Source organism: Erithacus rubecula, assembly GCF_903797595.1.
Source record: "Erithacus rubecula genome assembly, chromosome: 5".
Classification (NCBI taxonomy): domain Eukaryota; kingdom Metazoa; phylum Chordata; class Aves; order Passeriformes; family Muscicapidae; genus Erithacus; species Erithacus rubecula.
The window spans coordinates 34371869-34395646 of record NC_136687.1 but is presented as its reverse complement, the minus strand read 5'-3'; the positions used below and the strand labels follow the sequence as shown (position 1 = coordinate 34395646).

General features: G+C 40.7%; 2 protein-coding genes across 4 annotated transcripts in view; both read left to right on the top strand.

Moving 5' to 3' along the window:
• The window catches only part of GALNT7 (polypeptide N-acetylgalactosaminyltransferase 7), a 69488-nt gene that overhangs the window by 334 nt on the left and 45376 nt on the right, over nucleotides 1-23778 (top strand). The window lies entirely within an intron of this gene.
• The window catches only part of CEP44 (centrosomal protein 44), a 494127-nt gene continuing 480124 nt past the window's right edge, over nucleotides 9776-23778 (top strand). Inside the window, exon 1 of the mRNA XM_079305695.1 lies at nucleotides 9776-9779. The gene's annotated coding sequence lies outside the window, so the exon portion shown is untranslated. The remainder of the gene's footprint in view (nucleotides 9780-23778) is intronic.

Here is a 23778-nt window from a genome sequence, read left to right as displayed (position 1 = left end):
GCGCGGGCGCGACGGAGCGGGTGGCGGGGCCGCCGCCCGGGATGTGACCGGCGGCGGCTGCGGGCGGGCGGGGGGCGGCTGCCCGGGCTGCGGCCTGCGGAGCCTTGCAGGCCCGAGAGGGGAGCGCGGAGCGGCGGGGCCAGCGCCATCCGGCCCCCGGAGCCGGCGTCCCTGCCCGGCCGGCGGCGCGCCCTGGGCGCCCGGGGCTGCCGCGTTCCGAGGGGGCCCGGCCGGCCGAGCCCGGCCCAGGTCCGGTCCGGTCCGGTCCGCGCCGCCCGCCCGGCTCGGGGCCGCCGCAGCCCCCCCGGCCGCGGCGCGGTGCTGCGGGCAGCGTCCCGCCCGGGCCCTTCCCGCCCCGGGACCTCCCCGCCGCCGTGCCCCGCGCCCCCGAAACGCGAGGGACGGCTCCGCTTCGGGGCTTTTCCATCCCGGGATAACCCCGCCGGAGTGCCCTGCGCGGGCGTCCTGCAAAGGTCCCCCAGAGCTCCAGCAAAGGGTGCAGGTGTCCCTCGCCAGCTCACCTGGCTGCCGCGGACAGGCTTCCCCACGCCTTACTGACCGCAGGCAGGTTTGGCCAAGGAGAAGCAGCAGATCAGGGAGTTTAAGAGCAGCGTGCGGAAAGCCAAAAGGCGCTGGATTTACCCGGTGCAGGTCTCCCATGCCGAAGCGATGGGAGCACAGGTGACACGCGAGGTGGGCAGCGCTTCAGCTGACTTCCAGAAATGCTTCAGGAGGTCAGGCGAACAAATCTGCAGTATCAGTCTTGCCGTGGCCTTGTATTAGTCGGGTGAAAATAATCTGACCCTTTGACACTAGGGTCTTAGAAGGAGTCAAAGTAATTCTTCCGTTTTCCCCAGATGTTTTAGAGCTCAGGGACATAACTGGACTTAAGGAGATCTGCTTGAAGTAAGATTAGTGAAGATTAAAATAATCTTGGTAAAGTCATAAAATTTTCCAGTGATTATCTTAAAAAGGGATCTTTTATTATGTGTTCACTAATGATCTTGGACTTCTCTAGCAAGCTGCTTTGGATAATTGTGTAAGGCTAGTGAGTTGACAGAACTCTTGTTTTTGAAAACTGGAAATGATTTTGGACTCCTGCAGCAGATGCTCTGTCTTCTGAAGCTGTTACAGTTTGCTGTATCTTGGCAGTTACTGCTGAGATAATAGGCCATAGCGGTTTTTTTGAAGATAAGCAGTTTATTAAGTGGTGAAGTTTCTGTAATCTGTTCTTCAAGACACAACGTGAGATTTTCTGTGTGTGGAAAATTCTTCAGGAATTTATTCGTGTACCTCCGAAGAAAATGTCAGGCAGTAGACATTTTGCATCAAAACTGGTCAAATTACTTTTCCTGCTCAGGAAAGGACTGTGAACAGCCATTCAAAGTGACAGTCTCAGGGGGGAAAAAAATTGTGGTTGCGTTGCTGTGTAGAGCAGTGACCATCTTCAGGTGCTTATTGTGGGGTGACCACTGAAGTGTTGTAGCCCTGGTGTTCATGTGCTGTATCAGCGTACTCAAGTGCTGTAATGCATCATGCTGTCCTTACTCATGAGCCTAAAGCCTTTTGCTCAGAGACTTTTGAGCTGAGCCCTTGTGTCCACTTCCATTCACATATCAGATCTAGTTCAGAAGTCTTTTCTAACTCATTTTGTGTACCAGTAAAGGAATTGCAAGAGTTGTTACAGTCCTGCCCCCGATAAAGCAACATTCTCTCTTGGTTACCTGGTCTTGGCCTGAGGAGGAAATATCCATGACAGCCATCTCAGGAAATAATTCAGTCTTTGTTGAGGACAAATACAATTACATTAAGGAAACACTGTTAAAGATGAAATCTAAACAGTGTCTGATTCATTAGCTACATCAGCTGTTTACTTGCCTTTGTGATATATGTGAGAATAACACATGCTGCTTCATCATTTTCTGAGAAACTTTATTGTTATTACTAAATTCATGTTTTGGATTGGAGTGCTTTCCACCATAGAAGCTGCTCAGGTAGGGGATATGAGTTATGAAATGGGAATGACTGTGTTTCCTACTAGCAGTGCTCTGGCAAGCTGGGAAGCTGTCAGAGCCCAGGAATATGTCCAGGGGTTAGGACCTGCGTGCCCTGCATTGTGTTAGGAGAGGCAGAGCTGACCCCCTGAGCTGAGCTTGTGTCTTGGAGTGCTCCCTGCACCACCTGGGAACAGTGTGTGCCTTGGTACAGTTTCAGCACAAGGGAAGTAGGAGTTTAATCTCAGCTGCTTCTCAGAAATGCAGTGGTGTGCTCTTTGTTCAGTCGTAGAAATGTGTGTGTTCCCTCTCTTGTCAGTTGCCCAAAAGTTTGTTAAGCTAAAGATGACACATAAATAAATCTTCCCGTACAACAGCCTTCTCCCTTTTCTTATACTAAAAACTCTAACCAGCAAATATGAAATTCCTTGTCAAACAGTACCAGCTTAAAATAGAATTTTGCTTTTTAGCTAGCTTCAGGCACTACCCTTTTCCTCTCTGCATTGTAACCCTGAGCACTTCTTAATAAAAGAATGCTTCTTAAAGCATTAAGAATGCAAAGATGAAAAGATCTGCTGTGTTGTTCTTTTTTATGTTTATAATCTTCAATGTTTTCCTGCTCACAACAGCAGACAATAGGTAATACAGAAGAACTTTTAGAGCTATAAATATGTACCTTTAAAAATATCCTTTCAAATATTGTGTTACCCTTTCTTTTCCTGATTTAATAGGTTTCAGAGGTCTTTAGGAATGTAAAAATGATTAATGTACCGAGAGTTTTCAAAACAAAAATGAAAGTGGAGAAGTGGCTGTTTAGGAAGGAAATGAGAACAAAGTGGTGGTGACAGTAATACAGATAGTTGGAGATAATGCCTTTCTTTCCAGTGGAGGACTCTGGCTGATGCATATGCAGAAGTTGGGAGGACAGAGCTGTTCTCTGGGTAACCTCACTTGGAACTTCCTCCATTTGAGGAAAAAGTGCTTGTGGGATTTGGAGTGAGAGATTAAGTATTCTTTTTTCATTATCTGAAACATCTAAAGACAATAAACTAACTCTGGTCTTTAAGAACTTTCGGTTTTCAATCTAAATCAAATCGTAACAAGGAAAATATATTAAGGTCTGTTCTCAGACACATCTTTTGTATAAGTAAAGATATCTGCTATGTGATAGTAAGGATTGCAGGGCTGCCAAATATTTAGGCAGGAACTCTGTTTATGGCTGTGAGAAAAAATCAGGTAGAATCATTGATTTGATTGCCACATTGTGTCTTTTGGAGGCTTTCTGATACCTTCTGGTCTTCTGGATCAAGGGGTCACAGTTCTGGAGCCAGTGGGAGATGAGTGAGAATCACAGAATATGCTGAGTTGGAAGGAACCCATCAGGATCATGGATCCCAGCTCCTGGCCCTGCACAGGACACCTCAGGACTCACACCATGTGCCAATCACACTACTGAGGCCATTCATCCTAACAAGATTGCTGTAGGGATCCCAGCTACAGGGTTTGTTGTTCTCCAGCGAGATGTGTTGCTAATGATCAGCCTCAGAGGTACAGCCTTAAAGCTGCTGTTGTCAAGGAGTAGGTAGTACAGCAGGCAGAACCAATGGGCTGAAACAGTAAAGAAAGATTCGTTACTGAAAAGTTGAAAGCTTATTTAAAGGAGTAAATGTGCTGTAAGTCAACTTTACAAATCTGACCAATTACAAATTACCCCTTTCATTTGTCTTTATGAAGGACAGTAAGGGTGTCCAGTGTATTCCTAGGGTCCAGAGGGAGTTTAGTAAAATAGTAAAAGATTTACCGAAAATGTGTGCCCGACCTTGCACAAGACAGAAATGTAGTGATGAGATTGCTAACCCACAAAATACATTCCATAGTCTGTCCTGTTCACAGGTGTAATGAGGAGAATTTCCTGAAAATTTGGCACAGGTTGCTTGGCCTTTTATCTGGGAACCTCATGCTTCAGATTTGAAGCATTACAGTAAAATCAGCATTTTCCCTAGCCACTACACCTGAGCCACCAATGGACTTGCCATATACTGAAGGCATTTAATTTTCTGTGTCTGTAAGTGACGTGATTTTACTGGGATTTTGTTGAGATCTTATTTGTTTATCAGTACTTCTCAGACTTCCTGGACAGTGTTGCAAGGGTTTTTTCAAAGTGTACATGAGTAGCTGGACAACAACTGTCCCCTTGCTCCTACCCTGAAAGTGTGCACATCTCGGGTACCAGATGTGCTTAACAGGAGCTTGTGAGTCCAGTCTCCCACCCTTAGACATTTACACTCCCATCTCCCTGCCAAGGCAGCTAACTGTCCTTGCTGCCAGATGTCATGGCAGCTGTGCCAGAGTGATGGAAGAGTGGGTGCCCTTGGATAGGGAAGAGAGGCTTTGCTGAGTGTCCTGGTCAAGAGGCAGTTCTAGTACATCCCTCTGATTCAGGAAACCAGATGATGATCTTGCAGCTGAGGCTGTGGGCCTCCACCAACTGCCAAGTTTAAACATTACAATTCCCACATGGCCAATAGAAGGTGGAGAGTTTATGATGTGGAGGCAGAAGCTTCAGGAAAAAAAAAAAAAAAAAGAAGGAGTAAAAGCTGAATGGACATTTTCTGAGCTTTCTGGTGACACCCATTCTCCCTCACTTTAGGAACTGCTAATATCCTGTATACCTTGGCTTGTTTATCCATGAGATCTTAATGACAAGTTGCAGACTGAACCTGAAGTGTTATTGTGGTTTAAATTAGATTCTTTGTGTGGAAATCCCAGAGGAAATTGTTCATTTTCCCTTAAGGAGCAAGTGTGCTTAGAACAAAAACTGAGACACAGGAATTTGCAGTTGATATCATTACTGGAGGAAAGGCAGGAATTGAAATAAGATAAAAACTCTGATGTAAAAGGGACAGTTGTGTTCAGTAGTGGAGAGATTCAAGTTTTCTGAACTTGTTAAAAATATGATGCATGGTGGTACATAAGTGATTAAAGGACAAAATAATCTCTCTCCAATTGCTTTGTATAGTTATCAATACATTGGTCACTTTTTAAACTGGTTTGCCTTTCTGTTATTGCGTGACACCAACAGAAAGGGCACTGCTACTCTGGTGTTATCTGAAAGCTGAGCACAATCATTCATCACCTGGGTTTGAAAAGCTCTGTACAGGTGCAGGGCTAAACATAGCCACAAGCTGTAATAAGTGCTGCTTCTCATATGAAATTAACACCTTGCCAGACTTCTCATGCTCAACAAGTTTGGTTTGAAGGCTGTGTGCAGTGAGGTAATGAGCTTGCTATAGTCAAAGTATTGCTGTTGTAGAAAGTAACCATCGCTTCTTACAGTAATCTTCTGTGTTGCTAGCACAAAAATAGGCAAAATGTTTTGAGATATTAAATGATAATTTTTAAATATGTGCTTTTATCTAAATTTGCTTTGAAAAAGCTTGTAAAAATCTGTCACCCTTAGGAGAGTATAAAAACCCCAATCCCTATCATATAAAAAGTTAAATTGTTTGCAAAGTGCTTCCAGTTATATTGCAGAATCAATGACCACAGAGCAAATAATGTGAAGAAAAGGGGGGGGGGGGAAGAAAGCCTAATGATACCTACAATTTAATATACATATATACATTATATTAAAAAATTATTGAACTCTCTTATCATTCAAAAACCCTTGTATTAAGTTAGGTAAAGAACTCATTATCTCAAGACTGTTAATTATGTATATTTCTACTTTTCTTTAAAAGGCAGTTTTGCACTATTTTTATGTATGTGACAAGATTCTTTTTGTCCTATTTTAGCCCCAAGTGTTACCATTTGTGAATAATGTAAAAGAACTGAACAGCTGAAAAATCAGAGATCTTAAGCTAAGACTGGAATTTGCTTTTCAAGAATCCCATTGCAGGAGAGGAGGGATCTAGGGTATCCAGGGAACGTTTGGCAGGATCCTCAGCATAGGATGAAAGGTGACTCTGCGCACTTAGGTAAGATAATGCAACAAAAACATAGCAATTGTGTTTGTTTTGGGGAATCACACAGATGAAACTATTAATCTGTTGCAGTACCTAATGAATAAACTTGTGAGTAACACCACAGAAATTGGGATCAACACCATGGACTGGGTAGGCTGTAATTTGTGGTTTTGGGGGAAAGAAACAAAAAGAAGTGGCAATTTGTGCTGCTTAGGGGCCAAATAGTGGGCATTGAAAATAGCATGTAATAAATTCCTCTTTTAAATAAAATTCTGTGTAATAGTTAACTCTCAGTTTTAAAGCTGGTAAATATAGATGGCTAAGCTGAAGTAGTAGAAATTCTGATGATAGTAAATTTTGTTATTGCAAAGGACTCATTGGGTCATCAGGAGGACAGCATTATACAGAAGTACATTAGTAGATTTTTCTCCACATGGCTGAGCAGCATTCACCTTCCCTAACCCAAGCTCAGCAGAGTTAAAATTGCTTGTATTGAGCTGACGTTCTCTAATGAAAAATGACAGCGTCTTTGTCCTATTTTTGTCAGATATTAAATCAGCATTACGGGAGACTGCCAAGTGGAAATAGGGCAGGATAAGCTGTAACATTAATAGGTTTGACTTCTACCTTGGGGGGGCTGGGAGGATGCTTTTTACAGTAACTAGGCCATATCATCTGAGAGGTCTTTAAGTCTGGCAACAGTTGCATTTAATTACTAGATTTACTGTGTAAGCATGGAAAACAAATGTCTGCTCTCAACGATTAGTTTAAAATTAGCAACATAGAATCACAGAGTATTCTGAGTTGGAAGGGACACACAAGGATGATGAGTCCAACTCCCACCCCTGCACAGCACTGTCCCTGAGGGTCACACCATGTGCCTGGGAGCACTGTCCAAACTCTTCTTGAATTCTGTCAGGTTTGGTGCTGTGGCCTCTTCCCTGGGGAGCCTGTTCCAGTGCCCAGACACCCTCTGGGTGAGGAACCTTTTCCTGATATCCAACCCAAACCTCCCCTGAGACAGCATCAGACCATTCCCTCGAGTCCTGTCACTGTCACCATGAGCCCAGATCAGTGCCTGCCCCTCCTCTTCCCCTCCTGAGGAAGATGTAATTGCAGTGAGGTCTCCTCTCAGTCTCTTCCAGGCTGAACACACCAAGTGCCCTCAGCTATTCACCATACAGCTTCCCTTGAAGACCCTTTAACACTTTTGTGGCTGTCCTTTGGATCTTCTCTAATAGTTTAATATCTTTCTTGTGTTTCAGTGCCCAAAACTGGGCACAATATTCAAGGTGAGGCCACTCTAGTGCAGAGCAGAGCGGGACAGTCCCCTCCCTAGCCCTTGGTGTGCCCAGTGCTCCCCAGGCCAGTGTTCTGGAATAAATGCAGTGCAGGGAGCTGTGTGCTGCTGCAGCTGGAGCTGCAGGCTGGGCTCTGGGTGGCAGAGGTACCCCAGGCAAGGGGCTGTGAGCGTGGATCCTGTGTATAGCAAAGGGACCAGGTCACCGGGCACTGGGAGGCACAGCAGGAGGCTGTACATACATCAAGCTGTGCCCCAGCCAGGTGAATGTTTTGTTTCCAGCTGTGAATGTTTTGTCCAGATGGACACTGAGATGGTATCTAAAGCTTTAGTGAAATCCTAAAAGGTTACATTGACTGGCTTCCCTTGATCAACTACTTGGGTTACCTTGTCATAAAAGGAAATCAAATTTGGCAAGCAGGGTTTTGCCTCATGAAGTAGTGTTGCTGTGACCAATGACTGTCTTGTCTTTCACACTTTTTCAATACCTCCCAGAATAATCTCCACAACTTTACCCCTCACTGAAATGAGACTGGCGGGCCTGTGGTTTGTAGGCCTTTTTTGAAAATTGGAACTTTGTTAACCAACTTTCAGTCAACTGGGATATCTACAGATCCCAACACCTTTCAAAAATCACCCAGAGAGGCCTTGAGATGACATAGCCAGGTCTTTATTTATTCTTGGATGAATCCCATCAGGCCCCATAAATTTATATGGATCCAGCTGGAGCAGCAGATTCTTCAGAACTTCAGGGTCTACTGGGACTTCAGTATTTTCACAGCCAGGGTAGTCCATCATTGGTGTTGAAGACAGAGGCAAAGAAATCATTAATCATCTCCAGCTTCTTCAGTATCCCTGCCTGTGAGGTGACCATCCTCATTCTCTAACAGGCTGATGCCACTTCTGCACTGCCTTTTGATAATGTATTTTAAAGAAATCATTTTATTGTCTCCCACAGTTCTGATCAATTTCAACTCCAGTTGAGCTCATGCTGGTCAAAAGTCCACCCCCTAACAGTTTTCTTTAATGTTTTTGTGAATCAAAGGGAACTGTGCTTTATGGCAGATTAGGATTTATCAGTTTAATTGTAGCCTCCTCCTCTGTGAAGGAGATTGTGGGGAAGATTTGTGCTTTTGTGGAAAAAGACTATTTTGTTGTTAATAGCTATACAGAGATGTGGTAGAGAAAGCTGATACTTGCATTCTACCTTTGTTTTTCAAACAAGCATGCTTATTGTGTTTCCTTTGCTTGGAATCAAATAATTTGGAAATATTTGCTTAATCTTTGAAATATCATTTGAATTGGCAGGTCTGAAATTTGAAAAAACTCAAAACAGTGTGAACTGTTTTTGAGACAGGTTGATGCTTTCCTTCCAGGTGCATTTTTTAGCACAGAATTCCTATTTTCTGAAAACCCGTGGATTTCCCATGTGGGAATAAAATATTTTTCTTACCAGGCTCCATACAGATATTATTCCTGAAAATGACTACTTTTGTAATAAGAGATGATGCTTTAAAAATATTTATATTAATCAGGAAGTAAGCATGCTTCTTCCTACATAAGCATGCCTCTATGCAAGAGAACAAATTGCTCTTTTATTTTTTCTCTCTATTATAATAAACTAATTGTTTGCTGCTCTATGGTAGCATGTACTTCTTTTAAGTTTCTCTTACCATGTCTTCTTGAATCCCTCATTCTAATCCTTGAATGCCATAACATTTTTTAGTATTGCTCTTGCTTTCCTAGGCTGCAGTGTATTTTTCTTTGATTTCCTTCTGGAACCTTCAGTTGCAGATAGCAGCAGTCAGCACTGATGTGTGAACCTCTGAGCAGCAGGAGAGAATTGAAGGAAGGTAAAAGGTAGAAACAGTATACTGGTTGACATGCTGTTTACATGTGGAAAACTTGCTTTACAGGTGACAGTCTCAAAATATAATTGTTAGTGAAATTGCAGCATGAGCAGATGGTGTTCAGCCCACAAAGTTTCATACTTATTTTTGTTGTCTTTTAAGAAATTGGCAATGAAAATGGCTCAGCAAAAACTGTTCTGCCTTGAGTTGATCTTTTTAATAAGGCAGAAAGGTATTACTCTAAATACTGTGTTATAGAAAAAAATACAATAATTTAAAGGAAATCAAATATTTCAGTCTTTTTCAAGCATTTTTGCCACAGTTTGGGGATTAAAATTTGCTTTGGTTTTTACCTGCAGTAAAACATTTTCTTTTTAAGCATTAATAAATGAATAAAGGGCCAAAGCATAACATCCCTTTTTATTTCTCCATCCCTGTCTTTATGGTTTTGAGATGTTGAGGCATTGTCTTTCTTTTCAGTTATTTAATAAGAATTTGAGCTATGGCAGAGGAAGTATTTACCATTTTAAATTTGCTGTAGAAAATGTCTCGTTTGTAATAATGTTTTGAAGTAAAACCTTAGAAAAGTAACCAAGCTGCCTCTTTTAAAAAGTTCCCTTTTTTTCCTATTGAGGAAGGAGGATCAAGAAAGACAGTATTAAGATAGTGGGTTCTTCAGAGAAAATTAATTGTTCTCTGCACGCTCTAGTCTTGAAGTAAGTTTTGCTACACTCTCAGTTAAATGAGGCCTTGAAGTCAGCTCTTCAAGGCTTGTAATATATTGCTTTTATTGGACTGCTTCCCCTGCTCTGGCTCTGCTATTCCATCTCCCACAGTGTTATTCTAACATTTCAAAGTCTATGAGAAGCCTTAAACCACAGCTATGAGATATATTGGTTTTTTCTCACCTCTTCCATGTATTCCACCTCTATTTCCCTCCCCTCTCTGAAGTGTGTTCTGCCCGTACAAAGCCAAGACCTTCAGTAGTGATGGTATGAAAAGAGTATCTCAGTATGTGTATGCAGTAGGTGGGTTTTGTTGTTTGCTTCTTTTGATGGAATATGAGATTCTAGCCATGGTAAATGTATCACCCACTTCTAATCACAGAGTTCTTAGCCAAGAGCCCTCAAATACAGAAGGATGCTTCATGGGTTTCCTGCACCTCAGCTCTTGCTGGTGAGTGGTAAGAATCTCCTGCTGCTTTTGGATAGCTTTCTGGAGATCTTCAGCTCCAAATTCTGATATTCAGTTGATTTAAGTAAGGTACTCTACAGCATGAGATTTACCAAGTTAGTAAAGAGGTCTCAAGTACTCTCTGTAGAGGTGTTCCAGCCCTGGTTATCTGAAGCATGACTGTGATTTAGTTGCTTGGATGTATATGTGTGATCTTGGTGAGTCTTCTATCCTTCATTGTGTTTATTTAAATACTTGCCTATTTTTTTTTGCTTATGTAAACTCTACAGGAAAGTTTGGCCTAAGAAAGACCAAGAAATGTTAACCTGACAGTGAGGCTGAAGCTCTTTGAGCAGGTCCACATATAATGTCATCCTTCAGGACCATCTGAAAACCATCCTCAAGGAGAGCAGCTGTCCATGATACTGGGACAAGACTTTGATGCCAAACTTGGGGGGAATGGTTACTCTGGCCCAGCTTTGGCAGTGGATGATGAGACCCTTGGGTGCTCATTGACAGAGCAGTGAGTAGGTGTCCAAAGTGTCTAAGTCATCACCATTATTCTGTGTAGAGAAACAATGAGGGAGAAATCTCTGCAAGATGCAGAGTTTCTGTCTTAGAGAGCAGACTTACCTTTTGCATGAATAGGCACATCAGTCACCTCTCAGGGAGTTAACAAGTTTTGCTCCCATTATTATCTTCTACCACAACTGGTGATGACAGGGGAGTTGTCAAGCTGTTGTGATAAAAGGGAGCAGACTGCCAGGATAGTTCATGTAGCTTTTAATCTTTGTGTATGCCTGAGGGGCCTTGGGAAAAGAGGATGGCAGGGAGCAGGCTGGATTAATTTTTCTGGATGAAATGGATATGTCCTGGGGGTTGGCCTACTTTAAAAATAATTAGAATTCTTTGAAATCTGTTGTCCTTGAGCACACTTCATCTGTCCTACGTCCCCTTTTCTCTGATTCTCATATGCCTAGATCTTGTGGTTGAGAGATGCCCTGTGCCTCTTTGGAGGCATTTGTTTTGATAATATTTCCCAGGGGTGTATAATTTCTGAATCAAAGCTGACTGGCATGTGTGTGTGTGGTGAAATGCACACAGGGACTGCAGGTAATCAGAGGTACTCAGTTATGATTTTGCTCTTAAGCCGAGAACAGAGAGGCTGCTCAATTTACAGTGAGGTGTGTGAGACACTGATTCTCAGTTCTTAACATTTATATTTACTGGAAACAATGATGTGGTTTTCTTCTTTAAAATAAGCTTTAAAAAATTATCCTGCATGTTTGCATCAGGTGACAAAGGTATGGTTGGGTCCTTGCAAGGAGCCTTGATGGTGATCGTTGGTTGACTGCAGCCAGCACAAGCCCATGTTAGTGTAGTGAGATGCATTTATCTTGCTTATATCTTGGTTATTTCATGGTTTTATTCCAATCTCATTCTCAGCTAAAGGATGAAGATCTTATTTAGTCTATTTCTTTCCTTGGGGTTTTTTTAATCATTTGTTCTTTGTGGGAATTTGGGGAGTTAATAGGCTTATTCTCACAACCCCCTGTTGAACAGCTTAAGAATTTTCTTGTGTTGCAGTAAGGTATTAAGTGATGCATATCTGGAAGTGAGGAAGAAAGATAAATGGTCAGACTTCTCCTCTTGACTTTATAATAGTTTGGGCAATATATCTTCCAGCGGGTTTGTCACAGGATTATAACATGCTAAGGATTTTGTGTGAAAAGTAAGTTTTCATTTTAAACTCTACAATTCATGTCTTTGATTAAAGAAGACCTCACAGCCTTAAACATTAAGCACCAAAATTTATACTTGTAGACTTGGCCAGTTAGCATTGCTGCAAAGGAGGGGCAGATTGAACAGGTTTTTGAACAGGTTTTATCTTGTATCATATTTGCAAGAAATTATTCTGTGCTGATAGCTTGTCAAAATACTGTTTGCAATCTAATCCCAGCAATCATAATTTTCCAGGAATGGCTTCACAGCTGTTAATTTTTATGAAACAGACAGAACTTTCATCTCTAATTTGGTTTATCTACCAACCATAATGTACTATTTAATGTCACCAAAGGTATGATGTTGCAACCAGAATTCATTATAATTTTTAGGTTGATGCTTTAAAAATATATTTTATTAGCATTACAAAATAATCTTGACTCTGATACCTTAAAATGTTCGTTGATAAGAGTGCTTTTGCATGTCAGAAATAATTGTTCAGTTTTTTCATTGTTTTACTCTCCAAGCTGAGATTTCTTTATTGCAGAGAACCATATTTTTTATATATTTAACTAAAATACATGGGCATTTATTTTAAAGCCAAGTATTACTGATGAGGAAGTTAAGAATTCTGATAGTCTTAGTCACTTTGGTTTTATATGTGGAAACTTTTCAGCAGTGTATATTTAGTAGATCTATTCATAGCCTTACACCAAACCCCAGCAACTTTCCTGCAGGAAGTCCATTTTCTGCCCTACATGCATTTATTAATTCTGTCATGCCTCAATGTTACTTAACTGATTTTATACTGTATGGTCTATAGCATTCAAATAAACTTTAAACTACATGAAAAAGACCAGTTTGGGCAACTCAAATGTTTTGTGACTGATGCTGATATTACCCAGTGCATGTTAATATCCATTATGTTCCTTTACTTTAATATGTTTACTTTAAAATTTTGGTTTCTTAACTTATTTTGTCTGCAGACTGAAGGCATACCAGCACTAGGCTGACACATTCCTTAATACCCTTTCTTATCTAGCTGTAATGGCATAAAAGATTGGATACAGGAGTGAGAAAGTACATGGAAGGGAGTTCTGCCTGACATTTGGGTGCACTTTCTAAGGAAAGGATAGCTTTGGACACTTAGAAATACATATTCAAATCATCATGCTGTGAAAAGTCACCAATTCTATATGTATATTGTAATAGAAACTCTATTGAGACTCAGAACTTCCCTGAAAAGCAAGAAGGGCTCTCTCCTCCTGGAGAGCAACTGCTGGTTATGCACATCTTCCCTCTCCTCCATGAATATAAGAATGTGCAGCTCCCTCCTTAGTACTGTAGTAAGAAAGAAAATAATCCTTTGTTTTTCGATTAGTTTTGAAAGAAGAAAGGGGGATTCATATTACTAAGAATGTTTAAGAGGAGCATAACTTGTTGTGTAGAGCATAACGGTGTTCCTGCATTACCACAGTGCCACAGGAATCCCTGGGAGAGCAGTTGTGGGCTCATGGGAAGAGGAGCAGCATCCCATGGGGAAGTGAACAGACCACTCAAAATAATCTGTTTTACTGTTGTGGGCTTCTCCTAGTTGGGTTATGTCTGATACAGGGTTTGGGTGGGGTGGCTCAGTAAACCACACTACTGGGCAAGTCCTTTTTTTTTTTCCTGATGCTCACAATACACCATGAATATGTGACCCCAAATGCATTAGGGACATGAGTGTGCTGCGTTTTGTGCCTCCTATTTCTCAGCACAGCAAGTGGGTTTCCTCCAAATTTTCAAGGAGAAGAACTTTGTTGTTGTTTGTTTTGTTCACAAGAACCATAGAATGGTTTGGATGGAAGTGACTTTAAAAATCATCTGGTACCAACCTTCCTGCCACAGGAAGGGACACCTTCCACAGGACCAGTTTGCTCAAAGTCCCATCTAATCCAGCCTTCAACTCTTCCAGGGATGGGGCATCCACAGCTTCTCTGGGCAGCCTGTTCCAGTGCCTCACCATCTTCACAGTAAAGAATTAATTCCCCATATCTAATTTAAACCGACCCTCCCTCAGTAAAGTCCCTCAGACTTTAGGAAGTCTGCTCTAAGGCCATCCCAAGGCTTTCTCTTTTCCAGGCTGAACAGTCCCAAGTGTCTCAGCTTGCCTTCACAGGAGAGATACTCCATCCCTCAATTCATTTGGCTTGCTCATGCAGCTCTGTGGGTGGGGAGTCCTTGATCCAGCTCAGCATGCAGCTGTAAAGGTGCTCAAGTTGGCACGCAGGCAGGACAAAAATGCATGGTTAGAAGTAAACTAACTGCAAAAATGTAGCCATCCCACTCCATAACATCAGCCTGAAATATCCAGAACCTATCAGACAAAGGTTTGAATCCAAAACAAATTAGCAAAAACAAAAATTTAAAGGCAGCTCATCTGCAGCAGCTAAAAAATTCAGTTTTCATAAATCTTCTGCAACAACTAAGTGCATCTTGTAATTCATATTTCTGCTGTTCCACAGTTCTCATTGCAGCAGAGATGGAAAATATCCCCTTCGGGTTTTGCAGTATATCTGCAGTGATGAGAAGATAAACATCTCTGTAATGCATCAGTGTTGACATTCACAAGCCTTCCAAACTTTGACTTTTAAATCAAATGGAAAAGTTAGCTTTGAGCCTCTTCCCTCTGTAGGAAGAATGGGCAAGTGATTTTTTTTTTTTTCTTTGCCATATCTTATATAAATCTGACATCCTTTACAAATCTACAGTTGCCATACTGTCAGGAATTATAGAACTGGAAGTGCAATATTAAGCAAAAGGAAAATATGCTATTTCCAGGTGATACAGAATGTCTGAAGCAACAGCAAATGCATAGAGTTATGGAGTTCATGTTCTGTTTAAATTATTAAAAATGGAATGTGGCCTGGTAGCTTATTTTAAGATGTTATCTTTTTAATTGAAATGAAATGAAAAGTGAGAAGTTCCAGGTTTTGGTGGAATTTTTGCACTGCTTGTTTGGGTTTGTTTATTTATATCATTTACTGGAAATGTTTAATCCAATAGTGAATCAATCTGGTTTTTTCCACTTTAACTTACAAGATTTGTCCATGTCTATATCAAATAATAAAGTAATGTATTGACAAAATGTTGATTTGGATAACTTGCATATGACAGTTTTAAACAGAGCATATATACTTCTTATGTTGTGCTGCTGACATTTGTGTGTAAGAACTTCTCAAAAGAAAGCACATCATCCCAAAAGGCAACTGATTATTGGCAGCAATAATTTCAGCATGCTTGACAACCATGGGAATGCAGGGTCTCTTAGAGAAGAAGCTCTTTTATATTGTTTTTCCTTACCATTTTCACTATAAGTTTTGCAGGTTATTGAACAGTAGCAAAACACAGTGGATTTTTGTGTGTGTTGTGTATTTTGATTAGAGTATCATCCTTGTGGATTTTGGTTTCTTTTGCTGATTCTGTTTTGATGTACAGTAAACAATTTTGTAGTGTTTGCTGTCCTGTCCTAGTACATTTGCCAGTTCATCCTTCTGTCGTATTTGGTGCCTGATGTATGTAGGTTCTCTCTTATATTGGAGATTGAAATGCTGACAGTTTTCTTCTTTTGCAGTTCTTTCTCCTGGGAGGCACTGTCTCACTCCCCAGTCAGACTAAAGTATGAACTGCCTTACTGACTCTTAATTTTCCAGCTGCAGGCCAGATTTTGCTGTGTTAGAGACAACAGGCTCTCTTTCCCAGGGACTGCAGAGGGCTTTTGAATTGAGTTTTCTGACAGGCTTTAACAAAATTGTCTTTGTTAGAAGTTAAATTGCAAGGCTAGCATGTAAAGGTCTTGATTCAGTGAGCTGCGTTTCAATTTAAACACCCATTTAATGAACTGGATAGATCATAAGTAGACTTTGTAATGTCTCTTCTGTGTTAGATGCAGTAAGTGAAGGGCAGTTTCCATAAATGCAGTTATTAGCAGCCCTGTTTGAAACCCACAAGCAGTGTACATGCCTGGGGCTTGTGGAAGTCACTCCAGATGGAAACAGCATTACTGGGGCGATTATACCCTGAGGAAAGGCTTGCTGTCATTTTGAGATCAATTTTTAGCCAATGTTCCATTCTCAGTATTTACATGGAGAGTTTGAATCACCAGAAGTTCAGATTTCATAACAAAAATGCTAACAAGAAGTAAACATTTGTTGAAAAGATTGTGTTGCTTCAGAGAAATGCCTGTTGCTGTGCTGGCTGGATGGTGAGAGTATTCTGCAGACAGAGGCACCATGCTGACAAAACTGGCTTCCATTTTTTCCAAGCAAGAAGGAACCTCTTGTTCCATTTTTTGTGTGTGTTGTACACCCATTAATTTGAACAGTGGAATGCTACACTCCCACTGCTGAAGAGTCAGTGCAGATGGGACAATGCTGTTCACTTGCATCTGCCCCAGGTGTGTGGTCAGAAATGCCAGCTATAGTGTACCTGAGCTGGAAGCACAAAGGTCATGTTAAAAGTCTTTTCAGGCTCCACTAAATGTAAGGAGGTCCCTCAAAAGATGTTCAAGGCTAGAAGTTAATCCTTGGTGCCATGTTAAGAGAAGGCAGTGGGATGTCAGTTCCTGGCATTGACTTGAAGAGTAATGTTTTAATCATTAGTCTCATACAATTTCAAGTTTATATGGTGGCACCAGCATGGATCATCTGCACTAACAGAGTAAATGTCAGGGCAGTCTGTTTCTTGAAGTTCAGGTGCAGCGTGTCTGCCTTTCTCATTGGCCCTGTGATCTCAAGGTGCCCACACTGGCTTCCACACACCAAATAAAATATACTGCATGGCAAGTGCAGAGGAATGTGCAAAGATGGAAACACAGTGGAGAACAGGCTGGTTTAGTGGAGCCCTTGTAAGGAAGTGTGTGGATTATATCACAGCATTCTTGCTGGCCATCTAAAAGATTCAGATACCCTGGCTGTGCTAGCACATCATGTGGCTTCTAAAGCAAAGCTACAAGATAGATTTTTATATTCATGATGTTTACCTCAATATCACTAGCTGTATGTGTCACAGAAAGTATAGTCTATTTACCAAGATTGATTTATCTGTTCAGTAAATTGGTTTTTATTAATTTAGTGTTGCTGCAGATTTTTTTTCCCTTTTTATGCTTCAAATGCATGTACTGTATTGATTTTTTGGTTTTTTGGGGTTTTTTTAGTATTTGGTACAGATAAGAACTTATCTGACCTCAATGGTTCAGTAGACTGTAACTAATTTATTGGCAAATAGCACACACATTATGCTATGTAGGAAAGACCAGGAATGAAGGGCCAAGGAAAGATGAGATCAAATTGCAGAGAGCACAACTGATCACAAGTTATTTCCCTTCTCTTGTCTAGTCAAGCAGTACACAAGGTAATTACATAAATACTCTGAATTTTTGAAATCTTTTGGGAGTTCAGATGAAAGTTGCAGAAGCACGTTTTAGGCTGTATGTATAATTTGCATAAAATGCAGTTTTTGGCTTTAGCTGGCTGTTTCATTGAAGAAACTTTCAAAATGGTAGGGTTGATCAAATTCTATAAAGCAATTTAAATAAGAAGACAGAAATAGACTGTGGTAAAGCTTGAGAATGGTGACAATATTTCATGATAAATGAAAATCTCATCATGCTCTTTGCTCCTTAATAGCCAGAAATATGAAATGAGATTGACGTATCTGTCTTTAAAAATTGAGGCAGACAAGATATAGCACAGAAAGCAACATCCCTTGATCAAGCATGTCCATTAGTGATGGATTTATTGTATTGTAAATGTCATCTACTTGCTGTGTTATATAAAAGAAATGCATGGTTTTTAAACATCCATCTGTCCCAGATGATTGAGAAACAAGAATGAAGTTCCTCTGCAGGTTTGAACCAGTGCAGTGTTCACAGCTGATGCCTGGAGAGTCAGAAAAGCTGGCATCAGCCACTTAGAACATGACAATTGATGACAGTTTTTGTTTCTTTCTGAGGCTTTTTCTGAAAAGTAATAGAAGTTGGATTTTTATCTGTAGTAAAGTTATGGATTATAATTGTAACTCTTTTAATTTAAAGTGAATTCTTGTGTTGTGGTGTAAGCCCAGCCAGCAGCCAAGCCCCACACAGGCACTTGGCCACTCTCACACCAGTGGGATCAGGGAGAGGATCAGATCAGTAAAAGTGATAAAACTCCTGTATTTACCTGCTTATCTCTACAGCTGAAAACTGAATTACTTAAATTTTGCTGGTTTCAGTCTAAAACAAACAGTTTTTGCCTATTTCTTTCTTCAGTTTTTGGAGAACATTGCTAAAATGGGATTGGTCTTGGTGAAAATAAAAGCTTTGCTCCTTCCTACTCTGCTGTGTAACAATGCTGTGGAAAAGCATTGAAAGGAAAAGGAGAATAATTTTTCCTTTTTGGAAGGAAATTAAGCTGGACAGAGAACATCTTAGAAGTTCTTAAAAATTCCTAACATCCATATGAATAAACATGACTTCTATTTTTAAGATCTCGTTGAAACATATGCATAAAATGAAGGATAGTCTTAGAGTGAAACAGAATGTGGAAGGAACAATGACTCAACTAGAAAGGTCACAAGCTTCATTTAATGTTGTAATGTAGTGATGAGAACAAATTTTGTATTGAAATTCTTGAGTGATGCTGTATTTTAAGCCTTTTCACCTTGGAGGGCACAGCTTCCCAGGAAAAAAAAAGGATGAAGAAGGTTTTAGGGATGGGAAGGAGGTGTTTGTTATTGCTGAACTATTAAGAGCTGTGGAAAAAAGTTCTTAGCAGTTGTAGCTAAGTGTAAGTGTAAATGTAGCTCAGTAACACTGCATGTAAAGCAAGCACTGAGACCAGCTGCTGGGCACAGAAGACAAAGGTGGTGGAGCTGAAGATCACAGAGTGCAGGAGTAATTGAGAAATGAGAAATTACCAGAGGAAACATCTGAGTGACAGAGGTGTTAGTGTTCTGGATTGTGGCACTATTGCAGTGAACTATTTTGTTCTCGTGTCATTGTCTTCTCTCCATTTGATTGCAAAATCTGCAGGAATTGTTTGCCAGGCACTTGTGGCAGCACTAGAATAATACTGTAGAAAGGGTTAGACTACATGAATTGGTATATACTACATTGCTAAGACTCCAATGCAACACTGTTTTCAGATATTCAGGCTCTTTTTCCTCTTAATTTTTATTAATCCATAAAGTTGCATATCTACATTACGAAAAAAGTCCCCTTCTGCTAGCCTCTTATTACAGTGCAAAGACAGTAAAAAAATCCAATGCATTTTTTTAATGAAGAGGGTAAGGAATACTCTGAGTCATGAAGACCTGAAATCTGGAGGCCCTTTTACATCTTACAGTCAGCTCAGCATAGATGTCTTATGCAATTGTCCATTTTGTTCTTAATACTCCTTATTTTTCCAGTTAAGTGTTCATAAAATTCCTCTAAAACAGAAAGCTTGTGGACAGTTGTCTAAATATGGTATGTTTCTCTTTTTTTTTTGCTTGCATCATAGGCCAGAAAGGTGTTATTCAAAGTTATTAGTTATTCAAAGAATTGTGAAGCAATTTGCTATAGCTCAAGTGTGCTTCTGATGAAGCATTGTTTTCAAAATGTGATTGTGTTGCTCCAAGCCACATAGCCCTGTGCAAATGTGGTACTCTTAATCACTTGGAGGAGGGAGACAGGATAAAAATATCCTGCATTTTGTGCCATCATTTCTACAGTCCATTTTTCAGAAGAGACTTCCTGATATTTAGCTTACGCCTGGAAGACAGAGTTGGAAAAATGTCTTGCCTTTACCTTCTGCCCTTCTCAAATAGGGTAAGCAATGGCATCATCTTCATCAAAGCATTGTAAACAAAACTGGAATTTTGAGAGAAATTAAAAGGAGAACAGAAGGTGGCATTTGAACTAAATACATAGCAGTAAATGTTTACACAAATGAGTGATGATAATATTGGTTAGGGCCACTAGAATTCTGAGTATTTGGAGATTTCCCATAGCCTTCATCTGCTTGAACATTTCTCTGGAGTTGACTGTGTTCCTACAAGCCATTTTCAGGAACTTTTTTTTTAGAAATGCATTGTTCATCTGCTGCTTTACTCCTGTGATACCTGCAGCAGCTGGTACATGAGCTTCAGGAGCAAGTCACCTTGCTGATCCTCTTGTGCAACAAGACACCCTCCAGGTTGAGAGGTTGAAAGATAATTATTTGAATTATGTTTTTTAAGTGAAAACTTAACTTTTTGGTCAATAAGTGTTGGCCTTTCTGTGCATAGATGCAACTTCACATCTCCTAAGACTTGATGCAGAGAGTGGCTTCAGGAAAAGAAGGAAAAGTGAAATTGATTGGGTCCTTAGTGTCTCTGCTGTCAAGACTAGACAAGAAACTATACTTGATCTTGGAAAGGTCAAAGTCTGATGGGCTTTGCTTACCTGGTACAGATTTTCTCTCTGTCTGCAGTAGAACTCTACCCCAGAGCTTGGGGCTCCCCTTCTCTTTGGCCTCTGCATTGGGCTTGGCTGTTACCATAACTATATTCTGAACAACTAAAATACAATAAAATGCCAAATGGCTGGATTTAGCATGAAATAAGTCAACTGGCATACAAATTAGTTTGTTTTTTTTTTTTTTTTAATTTGTGTGGAGTCTCATCTGTGGTGTAGTAACCCATACAGTATATTTACCATATGGTAAACGTAGCTAACAGGTGATGTTTTGTTGGCTTGGAGCTCTGAGTCACTGTAGTCTCTGTTTAAGAATGAATTAATGTGGGTGATACTCTACAGAAGTTCAAAGTTGAAATACCATGCTAAATACATGCTAATGACAAAGTAGGCTGCATTATACAGAAATGCATTTATCTGCTGGGCAGAGAAAGAAGGAAGGTTATGGATGCTTGAAAAGCTGTTGGTGGCAGACTGTTCTACAGTCACTGGGTCAGCTGGTGGTTTATTAAATCAGTCTTAAGTGCTAAACCTAAACTGAGTTACCTTGTGTCATGTGCAGTATTTGTCTCTCCTTGATTTGTGTCAGGAAGAGGGCCAGGATCAGAGCAGGCAGGTCTCTTGTGGTCTCTGGTTCCTTGAGGATCAGACAAATTGCACCTGGGTACAACAAAGAAAGCCATTTAATTAGCATGGAGCAAAAAACACATCAGAAAAGATGCAGTCTGTGGGGAACTACTTGCTTTTATGCTTCTTTGTGTTCTGTCCTACTTGATAGAAGCTAGGCTGGATTGGGCTTTGAGCAACCTGGTACAGTAGATGGTGCCTATGGCAGGGGGTTTAGAAATGAGAGATCTTTGAGGTTCCTTCCAACCCAAACCATTCTGTGTTTCTATGATTAATTCAGCTTTCTTCTACTGAAAATGTTGATTGGTCTAGTTGTAATAAACTTGCAATAAATTCTTGTTATTCTGAGTTTAAAGTTTTTCTGTCATCTTCAGTGTGCTGTCTGTAAGGAGAGGATTTAAGAAACTTTGGATCAGACTTCTGTTTTATCAAGGGTCTTCTAACAACGTTTCTGTTATTCTGCAGCAAGCTGCTGCAAATACAATTTTGTGTTCTTTTTATTGCACAGGTTGCTAGTACCAACATGTTTTCATTTCTAGAGCGTGGGAGAGACTAAAATATATCCCCTTAGGTAAAGCAGCAGCTTCATTTAGGATTCAGTTTAAGAATATTTCTGTTACTTGGAAGTGATTGTAATCTTAATGATAAGAGACTATTTTGCTTCCTTCAAAACTAGCCTTAGGTTACAAAATCAAGGACAGATTCGTTTGATATCAGTTTATTCAGGTATTTATCTGAGACTTTCTATTTTAGATCTCATTAATTACTATCCAGATTACATGGTAGTCTCCATAGCCACAAGGAGAGGTACTTTGAAAGGTACAAAGGGAGTAGGTTTAGATCAGATATTAGAGAAAAAATCTTTCCTGTGAAGTTGGTGAGGCACTGGAACAGGTTGTCCAGGAAAGTTGTGGACGCCCCATTCCTGTAGGTATTCAAGGCCAGGTTGGATATAGTTCTAGGCAACCTGGTCTAGTGGAAAGTGCCCTGCCTGTAGAAAGAGGACTGGAACTAGGTGGTCTTCAAGGTCCTCTTTCAACCCAAACTATTCTATAAGTCCACGATCGGTTGTGGTTAACTCTGCAAGGTTCTTAGGCATAAGTGAGGGCTTGGAGTGAAATGGATCTGTGAAGGCTTCTTTAACACACTGTGACTGTTGAACTACAGGTGGGACCAGGGGTAGTGTGACAGGACCAGGAATGGCAGGATAGAATGTGGAAAAAGCTGAGTAAGAGTTGGATCTCAAGCAAGGAGGAAAGAGATTGGTAGGTTTAAGAGCTGGTTCAGTATTCCCCAAGCACTGAGTGCTAGTGAAAAGGAGGACATTAAGACTGCTGTTTTTTACAGTAATTTGTTCTGAAGCACTCAGTGTCTTTATTTTTACTTGCTTGCAGTCAGGCAGAGTCTAATTGTGAAACTGTTTGTGGGACAGGAATTCAAGGAGTGTACTGCACCTCTCCTAAGGAGGCATCATGTAAAATAGGTAAGGTACAAGCCATGTTCTGTCTGTCACTTTTTGTACTCTTAAATTTCCCTGAAGGTGAGAGAGTGAAGTTAGCATGTTTTGGGTGACCAATGGCATCCCTTGTAAGAGACTCAATCTGGCACAAAGCACTCTGGCCAGGTCTCTGGGTAGTCTCTGCTTTCAGTGAAGTTATCTGAACTTCCCAAGGTAAAGGAACTTGTCATTCTGGACCAGAAGCATATGAATGTGACAATTGCATTTGTGGAAAATCCAGACTCCAGGAGAGACATATCCAGCAGTAAATTCTGGGGGAGTTAGAGTCATTGGAATAGAGAGTGAGGAGCAGGGACAGAGGGTAGAGTGATGCAAGTTGAAAGAGCAGTTGTGGCAGGATTGCATTACTTTGCATGAGTTTTAAATGATACATGCACAGCAGGACCAGAGGGGATGACAGAAGCATCGTTAGCTCCACTTGCAATGAGAGATAATATCACAACAGAACAATTTCATCTAAATGGAATGCTTAGATGGGTATCATACTGGCATCCAGGTTTGGATACATCTTTAAACCAGGTGTTCTGAAGTAAACAGGTGAAACTCAGATTGATTATGTTCTCTTTTGCTAGGCAAATAACCAGGGAATCAGGTTATTTCTGCTGAAAATAAGTATTCTTCCTTCTTCCATAGGATTTGTTACTTGTGGGCCATAGCTTAATGCCAGTTTCTGTGCCTGGAGAGTGACCTTGTGAAATGCTGGCTGCAGACCATGGCAGTGTGCAGCATTAGCTTGGTCACTGTCCCAGATGAATGCTTCTGCCATGACAGAGTAGATGGTATCCAATAAGACAGCAAGAGCTAGTTGGTCTTTTTGCCCAGGGAGCAACCATTCAAAAACTGGAATAAAGTTGATGAACTAAGCCTTATCTTCCTCAGTGTCTTTCTTGAAATTACAGGTTCAAACACCAGCAGAGATTCTCTGATGTTAGTGAATATTGTTAGTTTTTAGACTCATTATTAGATAACAAGAGGTTGTTTTTATCCATTAGTTGGCATCAGTGATACAGAGGTTCATGTGCATTAAATGCAAGTCACTCAGAACTTGAATGCTAAATTCTGCCAAACTCCTTCATTACAGCAGAACATTAAGCTGTTACCAAATTCACACATCTACAAGCAGTTCCTCTCCTTTACTATGTGCCCTTCTTGTTTTTGGACATGCCACTT